Consider the following 11,557-nt stretch of genomic DNA (forward strand, 5'->3'; position numbering starts at 1 on the left):
AACCAGAAACTTAGAGGGTGGGGGAGAAGCTGTATAAAAAACTGGAGTTTCAAGAAGCAAAATGGATTATGTTCCAAGCAAGGAATGAAATGAATAAGAATCTAGAAGACAGTAGGGATACGATGGAGAAGACATATTATGTTAACACATGTGTTCCTTCTTCAAAAACAACAAAAGAGTAATGAGAAAATTGAGAGGAAGAAAGTAAGAGAAAGACATTTTTCAAATACAAGGCAAATTCAGGCAAACGGAATTTTATGTTAGAATCATTCTTACATGAGGGGTTCAAGTGCCAGGAAGAAAGCATTGTTTGTAGATGCTATTTGAGTATTTGGTGAACAATGTTTACAGTCATTATAATATAAGTGCTGTTAATTACTTTTTAATGTTTAAAATAACTTTAAAGGAAAATATCAGGAAAGTTCATTATGGTTGTAAAGCAGGCTATGAACATTACCAACTCTAATAATTTAAAATAAAGGTTCAGTTGACACAAGTTGCAGTGAAGAGAAAGAGCTAAGCTACTAACTCTCATCACACCAAACTAGAAGGAGTCCTCTGTAATGGAACAGAAAATGTAGGTGGAAGTGTTTGGTGAGGGTGCTAACCCCCTGTCATAGAAAAGGGTGAGAAAAGGCACTAGACCACTGAGCCACATCTCCAGCCCTATTTTGTATTTTATTTAGAGACAGGGTCTCACTGAGTTGCTTAGTGTCTTGCTTTTGCTGAGGCTGGCTTTGAATTGGCTATCCTCCTGTCTTAACCTCCCAAAAAGCTGATAAATCTTATATAAAGTAGTATAAATGTATAGTTTATAAATATGGAGCTGACTACTAGAATACGTGAAAATATAACAATGTTAAAAGTGGTGACTAGTGGGAAGAGAGGAATTAGAGGGGAGCAGGGCAGAGGAAGGTTGCTTTCATTATAATCCTTTTACAATTTTTTTTAATCTGACAAAAATTCTAATTTTTTCCAATTTAAATTAATTAAAGTCCAGTATACATTGTGTATGTTAGGCCTTTTTCCTGTTTCCCCTTCTGACATGCAGAATGTGTACTGTGTGCTATCTATTCTTTGTGCCTCTATTATCCCGATCCTGTCAGTATGATACAAGAACTATCATTATTTCCATTTTACAGGTAGGACACTTAAAGAATTTTAGGGGTATTACATAAATCACTTAAATCTGTGAAGCTCCTAAGAGCAGAATCAGAATTACAGACAAGCAGGGGAGTTCTTACTTATTCCAATTGATTAACCAATGCTCAGATGGAGGGTGCACATTTACTTAACAGCAGAAACGGCCCTGGGAAGAGTGGAGGGAAGGATTTTCTCTCCACAGCTCTGAAGCTGTTGATAAGTAGGGTACATATCAGGTGAAAGGAATCAAGGTGAATGTTTTAAGTAAGATAGTATCTTGATGAGATGGATTTCTACAAGAGTTCCTAATGTGGAATTATAGAATTTCAAGAAAAAAAAGTTTATGTAGACCAATCAATTTTGCTCTGAGGTGGCCTCCACTCCCACCCCTAGCAATATGTCCCCATACCCAAGGATAGTTAAGACTTTCATGCTTGGGTCTTGAATCCTTTTTGTGACTAAGTTAATAACTTCAGTGCAGCTGTCTTGCCCCAATCTTTAATTTTCTTTGAGGAACTCATAATGTGTTACTCTACTCAATTTTAATAAATTTATTTGACTTGAAGAAATTTTGGGACAGGGGATGGGGTGGGTACTGGGGATCAAACTCAAGGGCACTCAACCACTGAGCCACATCTCCAGCCCTATTTTGAATTTTATTTAGAGTCAGGGTCTCACTGAGTTGCTTAGTGTCTTGCTTTTGCTGAGGCTGGCTTTGAATTGGCTATCCTCCTGCTTTAACCTCCCAAGCCGCTGTGATTATAGGTGTGTGCCACTGTGCCCGGAAGAAAAATTTTAATAGATTGAAAAGGGAACAAATCCAAACAAAACTACTATTTAAAAGAAAAAAAGAAGGTACCTCTTATTTTAATTTCAGATTTTTTTCCATTATTCTGTCTTGACAACTTCCTCTTCTTGCTTCAACAGACAATTTCTTTGATGTAGCAAAGCTTGGTGGACATTTTTGACACTATCTGAAAATGCATACCTTGTTATCTCTGATTTAAATAGTTTGCTTTTCAAATCAAATCCATGCTATCATACTCCACTCATACTGACAGCGTGATCTGTTCTTAAATCTGAATGAGTTGGGGTGTGAATTCTGATGGTTTGAACTCTAATAGAAGCACACAAAACATTTTCTTCATGAGATATATGGACACTTAATCAGATTATACTGTATTTTTTCCCAAATTTTAGTTGGTACATTATAGTTGTATATAATGATGGGATTTGTTGTTATATATTCATACATGCACACAATATAACAATATAATTTGGCCAATATCACTCCCCAGCACTTCTTCCTCCCTCCCCCGTTTCCACCCCTTGGTCCCTTTCTGCTACTGATTTCCCTTTGATTTTTAGGAGATCTACCCCCTCCTTTCTTTTCCTTTTTCCTCTCTAGCTTCCACATATAAGAGAATAGAAAGGACCCTTGACCTTCTTAGTTGGACTTATTTTGCTTCACACAATGATGGTCTCTAATTCCATCCATTTTCCTGCAAATGCCATAATTTCATTTTTGTTCATTGCTGAATAAAATTCCATTGTGTATATATACCACATTTTCTTTATCCATTCATCCATTGATGGACTCCTAGGCTAATTCCATAGTTTGGCTACTGTGAATTGTGCTGCTAGTTTATATATGGGCATGCATGTATCACTGTAGTAAGATGACTTTAATTCTTCAGGATAAATACCTAGGAGTGGTATAGTTGGGTCACACGGTAGTCTTTTTTTAATATTTATTTTTCACTTGTAGTTGGACACAATACCTTTATTTTATTTATTTATTTTTATGTGGTGCTGAGGATTGAACCAAAGGCCTCGAACATGCCAGGCAAGAATGCTACTGATGAGCCACAACCCCAGCCCACATGGTAGTCTTTTATTAAACTGTATTTTAAATTTTACTCTCCCTTGAATCTTTTAGGAACTCACTCCTTCAGGTTTTCCCATTCTCTCCAAGCTATTGTCAACCAACATCATGAATGATTAATCTTCACTTTCTGTCTCTACTTTCTTAATTTACAACTCTTTCTTAAACTCCTGAAATCTGACTTTCTTCTCCTCCCCTCCTCTAAAGTCCTAAAATGTTGTTATAGTCCATTCTAGTCCTTCTCTCTATGTACAAGAGCTCAGAAGATTTATATCATATGTCAGGAAATTGAAAAATGAACTTCATTGGGGGAAACTTGCATAATTCATGAGTAATTTAGAAAAGATTGTGCATACATTTTCTTTATCTTTCCATCATGTAATACAAGGATCTTTGTTTTAAGTAAGGGATCCTCTCTCCCTGGGTCTCCCTTTGAGGGTAACAGCTATGGTTTGGGCAATGTGTTCCCCTGAAGATACATGTGTTGAAAGACTTAATCCTTAGGGTGGTTAGTGATGGAACCTAGTGGGAGGTCTTCCAGTAGTTGGGGAACTGTGGCCCCTTCTTCTCTCTCCCCTTCACTTCTTGGCCTTAAGGTGAGCAGCTTTGCTCCACCATGCACTTCCTTGTCACAGGCCCAGAAGCCACAGGGCCAACTGATCATAGATTAGAACCAGCAAAACTGTGAGCCCAAATGAAACATTTTTCATTATAAATTTATTATTTCAGGTATTTGTTAGAGTGACAAAAAAAGCTGATTAACACATACTTGTTTGGAGGATTTCATTACCTCACATTAAGGAATTATCTGGGAGCTCCAGATGCCCTGTCTGGGGAGAGGAAGCTACAAGTTTCAAGCTACAATTCTCTTGGTTCCAGAGATGATAGCTCTTAATTCTCACCTATACTCTTCCCTCTTCCTATCCCAGTTGGCTCATTGTCCAAACAACCAGAATGAGTTACCTTAGTCACTGTCAAACAGTTCTCTTTGTTTCCTTACCCCTACCCCTGCTGAAGTAGAAGTCAACATCCAGTAGTGATCCAGTCCTCACCTCTGTGTCAGCTGTGGAGCATTTGATACCACTGACTACTCCCTCTTCTTGAAACTCCCATTTTTCTTGACTTTTTCCAACTATCCTCTTACTTGTCTGAACTTTTCTATCTCATTCACTAGTTCTCTTTATATCTTCTCTATGTGAAAGTTGTAAAAACTTAATGAATAGTATTTAAATAGGAAGACTCAAGAATTTCAATATTTTGTATAGTATTTAGCTATGTGGGAAATAGAAATACACAAAGAAATAACTAAAAGACTTGAATGTGTTATTTCTAGGAAGATTAGGAGTCGGCAACAAGGAGGGATATTTATTTTTGTAATAGCACTGTTTGACTTTTAAACATTTATTTATTTATTTATTTAATGGTACTGGCGATTGAATCCAGGGCCTTGTACATGCTAGGCAAGTGCTCTACCACTGAGTTACATCTTCAGCCCTAAAAAACATATTTTTTGTACGCAGTTTTAGAGTCAGAGCAAAATTGAGAGGAAGATGAAAAAAAATTGTGTGTATGAGTGTGTGTATAAACTTTTGGGGGTAAATGACAAGGAGTGCAATTGTTGGATTATATAGTAGAGTTTTTGGATTTGTAAGAAACTTCAATTTTTTTTTCCAAAGTGGCTGTATATTTTTGCATTCTCAGTAGCAATGAATAAGAGAGTTCCTATTATTCTATATCCTCGTCAATATCTGGTGTTGTCAGTATTCTAAATTTTGGCCATTCTGATAGGTATGTATTGCTATCTTATTGTTTTAATTTTCATTTCCCTGAAGACATAAGATGTGGAACAACTTTGAATGTATTTATTTGCTTCCATATTCTTTAAGAAAGGGCAGGGAATTACTTGCAGATAAAAGCACCTTAGCTGATACACCATTTCACCTTTTCTTTTGATACTAGGGATTGAACCTAGGGATGCTTGACCACTTAGCCACATTCCCCAGCCTTTTTTTTAAAAATGTTTTATTTTGAGATAGGGTCAGTGTAAGTTGCTTAGAGCCTCACTAAATTGCTGAGACTGGGTTTGGAATTGTAATCCTCCCACCTCAGCTTTCCAAATTGCTGAGATTACAGGTGTGCCTAGCTCATTTCACTTTTAACTTTAACTTTAACATAAAGCAAGAACTAGTGTGATAGAAATAGCCCCCAATAAACCAATTATAGCAATAAATGCATATACTTTACTCTCTCCATTATATTCTTTCTTATAAGTAAAAAATTTCAGATTGAGTTAAAAAAATCAAATGTATTGTCTAAAGGATGGGTAAACATAGGTTAATACAAACAAAAGTACAGCAAGAATTACACAACATCATTAGACAAAATAAACACAAAGCATTTCAATTGCACCTGTAAGATGGACTCATCATAAACTTTTATGTGTTGAGTAAGAGAGTATCAAAATGTGAGCATCAAAGCAAAAATTGACAGAAAATTAATAGAAGCATGAGTACTTAACATAACTCTGAATATTTGACAGAGAAATAGACCAACAGGTTAAACATAGGAAGTAGGGACCATCAACTTTCTCTAAAAGGGTTCAGTCAGTCAGTATTTTAGATATTGTAGGCTTCACAGTTTCTGCCACAATCTTCTTTTTGTTGTTCTTTGTTTTTCTTTTATTTTTTCAGTTCTGGGGACTGAACCCAAGGATTCTTAACGATTCACTGAGCTACACCCCCAGTCCTTTTTATTTTTATTTTGAGACAGGATCTCTCTAAATTGCTTAGGGCCTCCCTAAGTTGCTGAGGCTGGTTTCAAACTCATGATCCTCCTGCCTCAGCCTCCTGAGTCTCCGGGATTACAGGGATGCACCCCCATGCCTGACTTGTTTTTGTTTTCTTTACAACCCTTTAAACACATAAAAATTATTCTGGTTTGTTGGCATGAAAAAACAACCAAAAGTTAGATTTTGCTCATGAGTCATGGTTTGCAAACTCTAGGAAGTGGAAGATAATATATTTAATAAGGCAATATAATTAATTTGAAAGGTACAAGTCAAACTTCAAAAGCTTTTTCTCTATGCTTATACAATGAAAGCTCTTTTGGTTGCAAGTTTTGAAACCATCTCAAGTCAGTGTAAGCAGTAAAGAAGTCCTTGTTATGAGATTGAAGAGTTATTTCTCAAAACCCATAATCCTTTCTGCTTCAGTTCCAACCCTGGTCCCCATGTGACCAACAGAAGTGTCCCACTGCTGTGAGTGGAAAAAGGCACTAGTGGAGAAGGGGCCTGTGAGCTCAGCAGGTACTTAGAACCCATCTGTGTGATGACAACCTTCAGAGGTGATGTCTGCCCACACACTCTTGCATGCTCACATGGCTGTCCATTTACCCATGGATGGCACCTCCTTATGTTCTCCCACTTCTCCCTGCTTCCAATGGTGAATTTTAACCTATGAATAGATAATAATAACAATTTAGTGTGTTGTGTTTAACAGTTTCAAAAACGAATAACAGAGAGCATCAGAATATCTTATCTATAAGGTTAAATATTATTTTAAGATTTGAATTTTTTGTTTTATACATAAATACATATTTATCTCAAAAGCTTATGAAATATTGAATTCCCGTGTGCAACCACAACTACATTCTCCTCTTCTCTGAAAGGGAGAACCCCAAATCTATTCTGGCTATGGTGGTGGAGTCTACAATGTCCAGTGATGACTGTTCCTTGGTCAGATGTGGCTTGGGCCAGGTTTATCTCTTCCATTCCATAATTAATGGATGATGTTAGCAATTAACTAACTCCTTCTCCACACACATCTGAAAGGGGATTATTAGCTTGAGACATGAAAAGGTAACAATGGCTTTTTATACTTTTGTGAAGTTTTGATGTGAAAGCTATATTTGCTTAGTAAAATGAATAGAAGGTCATTAATCTCTTTCTGTGTTCTCTATGATTTTAAATAACATTAGCATTGTCTACTCCAACATTTAGAAAGACTGAGATGTATAGCATGAGTGGCTATTTCACAATCTTTGTTTTTTTTTATGACAATTTCAATTCTTCCAATATTATTGTTCTGTTTAGCTCTCCTTTTTGCATTATATTGATGTTTCTATAAAATCACTATAAAACGTCTAGCTTTTCAAACAAATTTATAGTAATTTGTAGAAGGCATCTTTTATACCTATTAACTCTCTTCTGAGTCTCCTTTCTAATAATTAATATTCTATATTTATTTTTTCTTAAGTACACTTGCTAAAGGTCTGACTTTTTTGTTGTTGTTGGATGTTTGTAGAGAAACATATAATTCAAATATATAAATTCAAATTAACTTCCCATTCTTGTGGTTGTACATGATGTGGAGTTACGTGGGCCATATAGTCATATATTAACATAGGAAATTTATGTCCAATTCATTCTACTGTCTTTCCTATACCCATCTCCCTTCCCTTCTCTTCATTCCCCTTCATCTAATCCAATTAACTTTGTATTTATTTAATTCTATTACTTTTGCTGTTAGCTTTCTCAATTTCTTTCTTCTGTCTTTAGATTTGAATTTTTTATGTTTCTTTTCTAATTTCTTGAGGAGAATTCTTGATTTATTTAACCTTTTCCTGATCTTTAATAAAATCATCTTATGTTGTGAATTTTCTTGAATTCTGTTTTGGCCTGATTCCCTAATTGAAGTGTTTTCAAGTTCAACCTTTCTTAAACTTTTATTTCTTTATTTCTGATATTATTGTATTGTGACAACAGAATATGGCCTATATATTTTTGGCTTTTTGAAATTAAGTGAAGTTTTAATTGCTGATAAATATATGAGATTTTTTTTTAAACTTAGTAAATTCCTTCTGGAATGCCTTGCCAGCTTACCACCCTTCTCTGAGAATTGTTCTCTCTGTTCACAGGGTGAATTTTTCTAGTAGGAAACTTTGCCTTCAATTCCCACACTGTAACCAACCCCAATTCCCTAATAGCTACTTGGACCAAGAGATACCTGACCCTAGTCGAACCAATCAGTTTTTTCCTTCTACTAATTTAAAACTGAGGTATAGTGATGATATGGAGGGGAGGAAGACCATCTTCATTATTGGTTCTGGCATCTTTCCAGTTCCTGTTTTATTCTTTTCTTGAAATCTGACTATGCTTCTGAACTTTGAGTTCCAAGAGATAGTCTTGTATTCTGCAGTATTCTCCCTGTCTTTGTTTACGGTAGTTTAAGTGGATTTTTATTACCTGTGTAAAGTAAGGTATGAAGTTTGGATACAAAACCAAACTCAGTTTATCTTTGTTCCATTAAAAGTGATTTATCTTGGGGCTGGGGCTGTAGCTCAGTGGTAGAGCTCTAGCATGCATGAGGCACTTGGTTCCATCCCCGGCACCACAGAAATAAACTAATAAAATAAAGGTATCATGTCCATTGACAACAACAAAATAAATATTTAAAACAAAAAAGTAATTTATCTTGGAGCTGCGGGTGTAGCTCCATGGTAGAGCACTTGCCTACCACTATATACTACCCCTGGGTTGATACCCAGCAACAACAACAAAGGAATTTGTTTTAATCTGTTGGGGAGAGATTTGCCTTTCCTTCCAGGTGGTGGAGATCAGAGCATTGTAGTACCTACTGAGCCTCTTACCATGAGAAAGAGGCAAACTGCTTAATTTTTCTCAACAATCAGGGCTTTTCCTAGAATCAAAAGCTGTTATAAAAGAAAAGAAGATAGGTCTGGGCTGTAGCTCAGTGGTGGAATGCTCGCCTCACATGTGGAAGGCACTGGGTTCGATCCTCAGCACCACATAAAAATAAAATAAAGGTACGGTGTCCACCTACAACTAAAAAAAATATTTTAAAAAAGAAGATAATAGGACTCTCCCTTTGTGTAGGGTTGTCAGGGTGTGAGGCGAAGCCCTTAAATCTGGAAGAGGAAGGGAAAGAAGCAGAAACTGATGAGCATACTGAAAATGGAACTATTTTTCCTGGAAGAACCAGGCAAGTGGACAAGACAAGGACCTCAGTTAGGAGTGGTTTCTGGGAGCTATTGATCTGTCAAAGGACACAGTTATATCAGTTGAGTTTAATGCTCTTAGTTGGCTTTGTTTTTATTCTAGAATTGGATGATACTTAATTCCATAAAATTGAAATATTCCAGTGACCCGAGCAGAGGACGTTGGTTTTAGACAGACAGCTGAAGAAAGCAGAAACAAAAAGCAAAGAGGTGATTGGTCTTTTCAAAGTTACTTTCCTCATAAGGTCATGACAAAGAGACAATAATAGAAAAACAACTGATTGGTTAATACCAGGCTACTTTTTTTATGTGTAAGGATTAAGGAAGAGAGAACTTCATTTTATGCCAATTGAACTGGCCTGTTTGTGAAATTTGACTATTATCTCTCTAATCCTGTTTTCTGGGAAGGACAGATAAACAGCTTAAGTTTCAATTTGGTGACTTGGAACTTTAGCATGAGTGACTCCATTGTGATTTTTAGTCTGGTCCATTGGGTACATGCACTTAGTCCAAAAAGATGACCTCCTGTAATTTGTATTTTCCAGATCTAAGACCCTACTAACCAAAATTCATGTTTTTAATCATTGTCCTGCAAAAAGTTTGGTTCTTTTATTTATTTTTGCTCCTAATTTTATTCTCCTTTGACTAACCACCACAGGCAAGCAATCATTCTCAGGTGTGTGAGATATTAAGTATGAAATAATTTACCATTGTTTCATGTGCATTTATTTTTTTAAAGTAAGCTATAATTCACATAATAAATAACTCTCCCTTTAAAAAATGTGTAATTCAGTTGGGTGTGGTGGTGCACCTCTGGGTTCAATCCCCTGTACTGCAAAATAATAACAACAATAATAAAGTAAAAGTAAAATTAAATTAAAATAAAATATAAAATTCAATGGTTTTGAATACATACAGTTGCACAACCATCTCCACTATTTTGCATGCCTTATTAATTTATATAAAGGTATTATGCTGTGTTATCATTCTGTTTTTGCTATTTTTACCAATGGTTGTATCTTTTAAAATTGACCAATGTCCACGCATCTGGTTTATTGTTTCCAACTTAAACATTCTATAGTGTACATTCATCACAATTTTCTTATTTATTCTCTCTGTGGTGAACACTGAGGTTATCTTCGAATCCCCAACATAACAACCAGTGCTGCAATGAACATGCTCTTAGTGTTCCCTTGTAGGCCAATGTGATAATGTCTCTTTTGGACATTATTAGCCTGGAATTAGGCTAATCCTTTGACTAAGTTGCAGCTGATGACTCTAGAACAGCTGCCTCAATGCATGCCTCCACTGGAGAACTCAGCAATGGGGCACCCACTGGGTCCTCTATGGGTTCTCAGGATTAGCTGCTTTCTATTTTTGCCATTCTAGCAGGTATAAAGGGATTTCCAGTGCCTCACATGTACCAGGCAAGTGCTCTACCACTGAGCTACACTCCCAGGCCCATAAAGGGATACATTCTTATTGTTTTCATTTCATTTGTCATTACAATTGAGATTGAATATATCTTCATATGCTTATTAGTTTTGTGAACTTCCTTTTTTTGAATTGCCTGTTTGGTGATTTGCCCCACTCCCCTTTAATCCTGTCTTGTTTACTTCTTTATTTTCCTTCCCTGGGTACTCTGGATATTAGTCCCTGTTTGGTTTGAGATACTACAGATATCCTCATCAATCTGATCTCCTGTTATTTTTTTCTCATGGTCTCTCATTCTCCACTAGGGTAGAGAATTTAAATTGCCTACATCCAGAGCCTGTGCCAGTTAACTGCTCAGCATTCTTATGGGTGGAAATCTGACTGTATCAGCACGAACATTGTCACAGCTAACCACAAAGTGGGAGTGATCCTGGCCCCTGTCAGAGATGTCTGCTCTGCTGCCATCTGGCTTTGCTGTGATAACCTCTAAGACAACTTCCTTACCCTCCTATCCCCTCACCTGTCAACTGTGAATCAAAGGTGACTTTCACACCCACTGAGGTAGTGGGTAGGAAGACCCTGAAGTGGAGTGAGGGAATGACATGGGAAAAAGAAGGGACAGAGAACTAAACCTGTTGGAGAATTTGAAGGGGGTATGGTGAGCATAACTATTCACTAGGCTTTCAAATAAAAATGGTTTAATGAAGAATTGGTACGGAGAGCTGGTTTATAGTAAAAGAGACTCAGAGAAAATATGGGGTTGGGGCCTACTGAGGATTTCCCCTCTTTAAGAAGGAAAGCTGATAATCTATTTAATCAGCAATGGAGGCCTTGAGATATATGGGAGCTACATTGGGAATTGCATTAGAGCCTCCTGAAGTGGACTCTAACTCAGATATCAAAGCCTTGAGAAAAGTGACAGATTCTGCACTAAGATGTTTTAGCTGAAATCAGAAGAAAACAGGGTCAAATACTTAAAAATGCTGAGAAAGACTTTCACAATCATATCAAATTGTAATAACTAAATTCTATACTTTGCTCCCAATGCTATTGGTAAGGTTTAAGCCTTAAGAGTTGGAC

The sequence above is a fragment of the Urocitellus parryii genome, chromosome 14 (assembly GCF_045843805.1).
Source record: "Urocitellus parryii isolate mUroPar1 chromosome 14, mUroPar1.hap1, whole genome shotgun sequence".
In the NCBI taxonomy this organism is placed as follows: domain Eukaryota; kingdom Metazoa; phylum Chordata; class Mammalia; order Rodentia; family Sciuridae; genus Urocitellus; species Urocitellus parryii.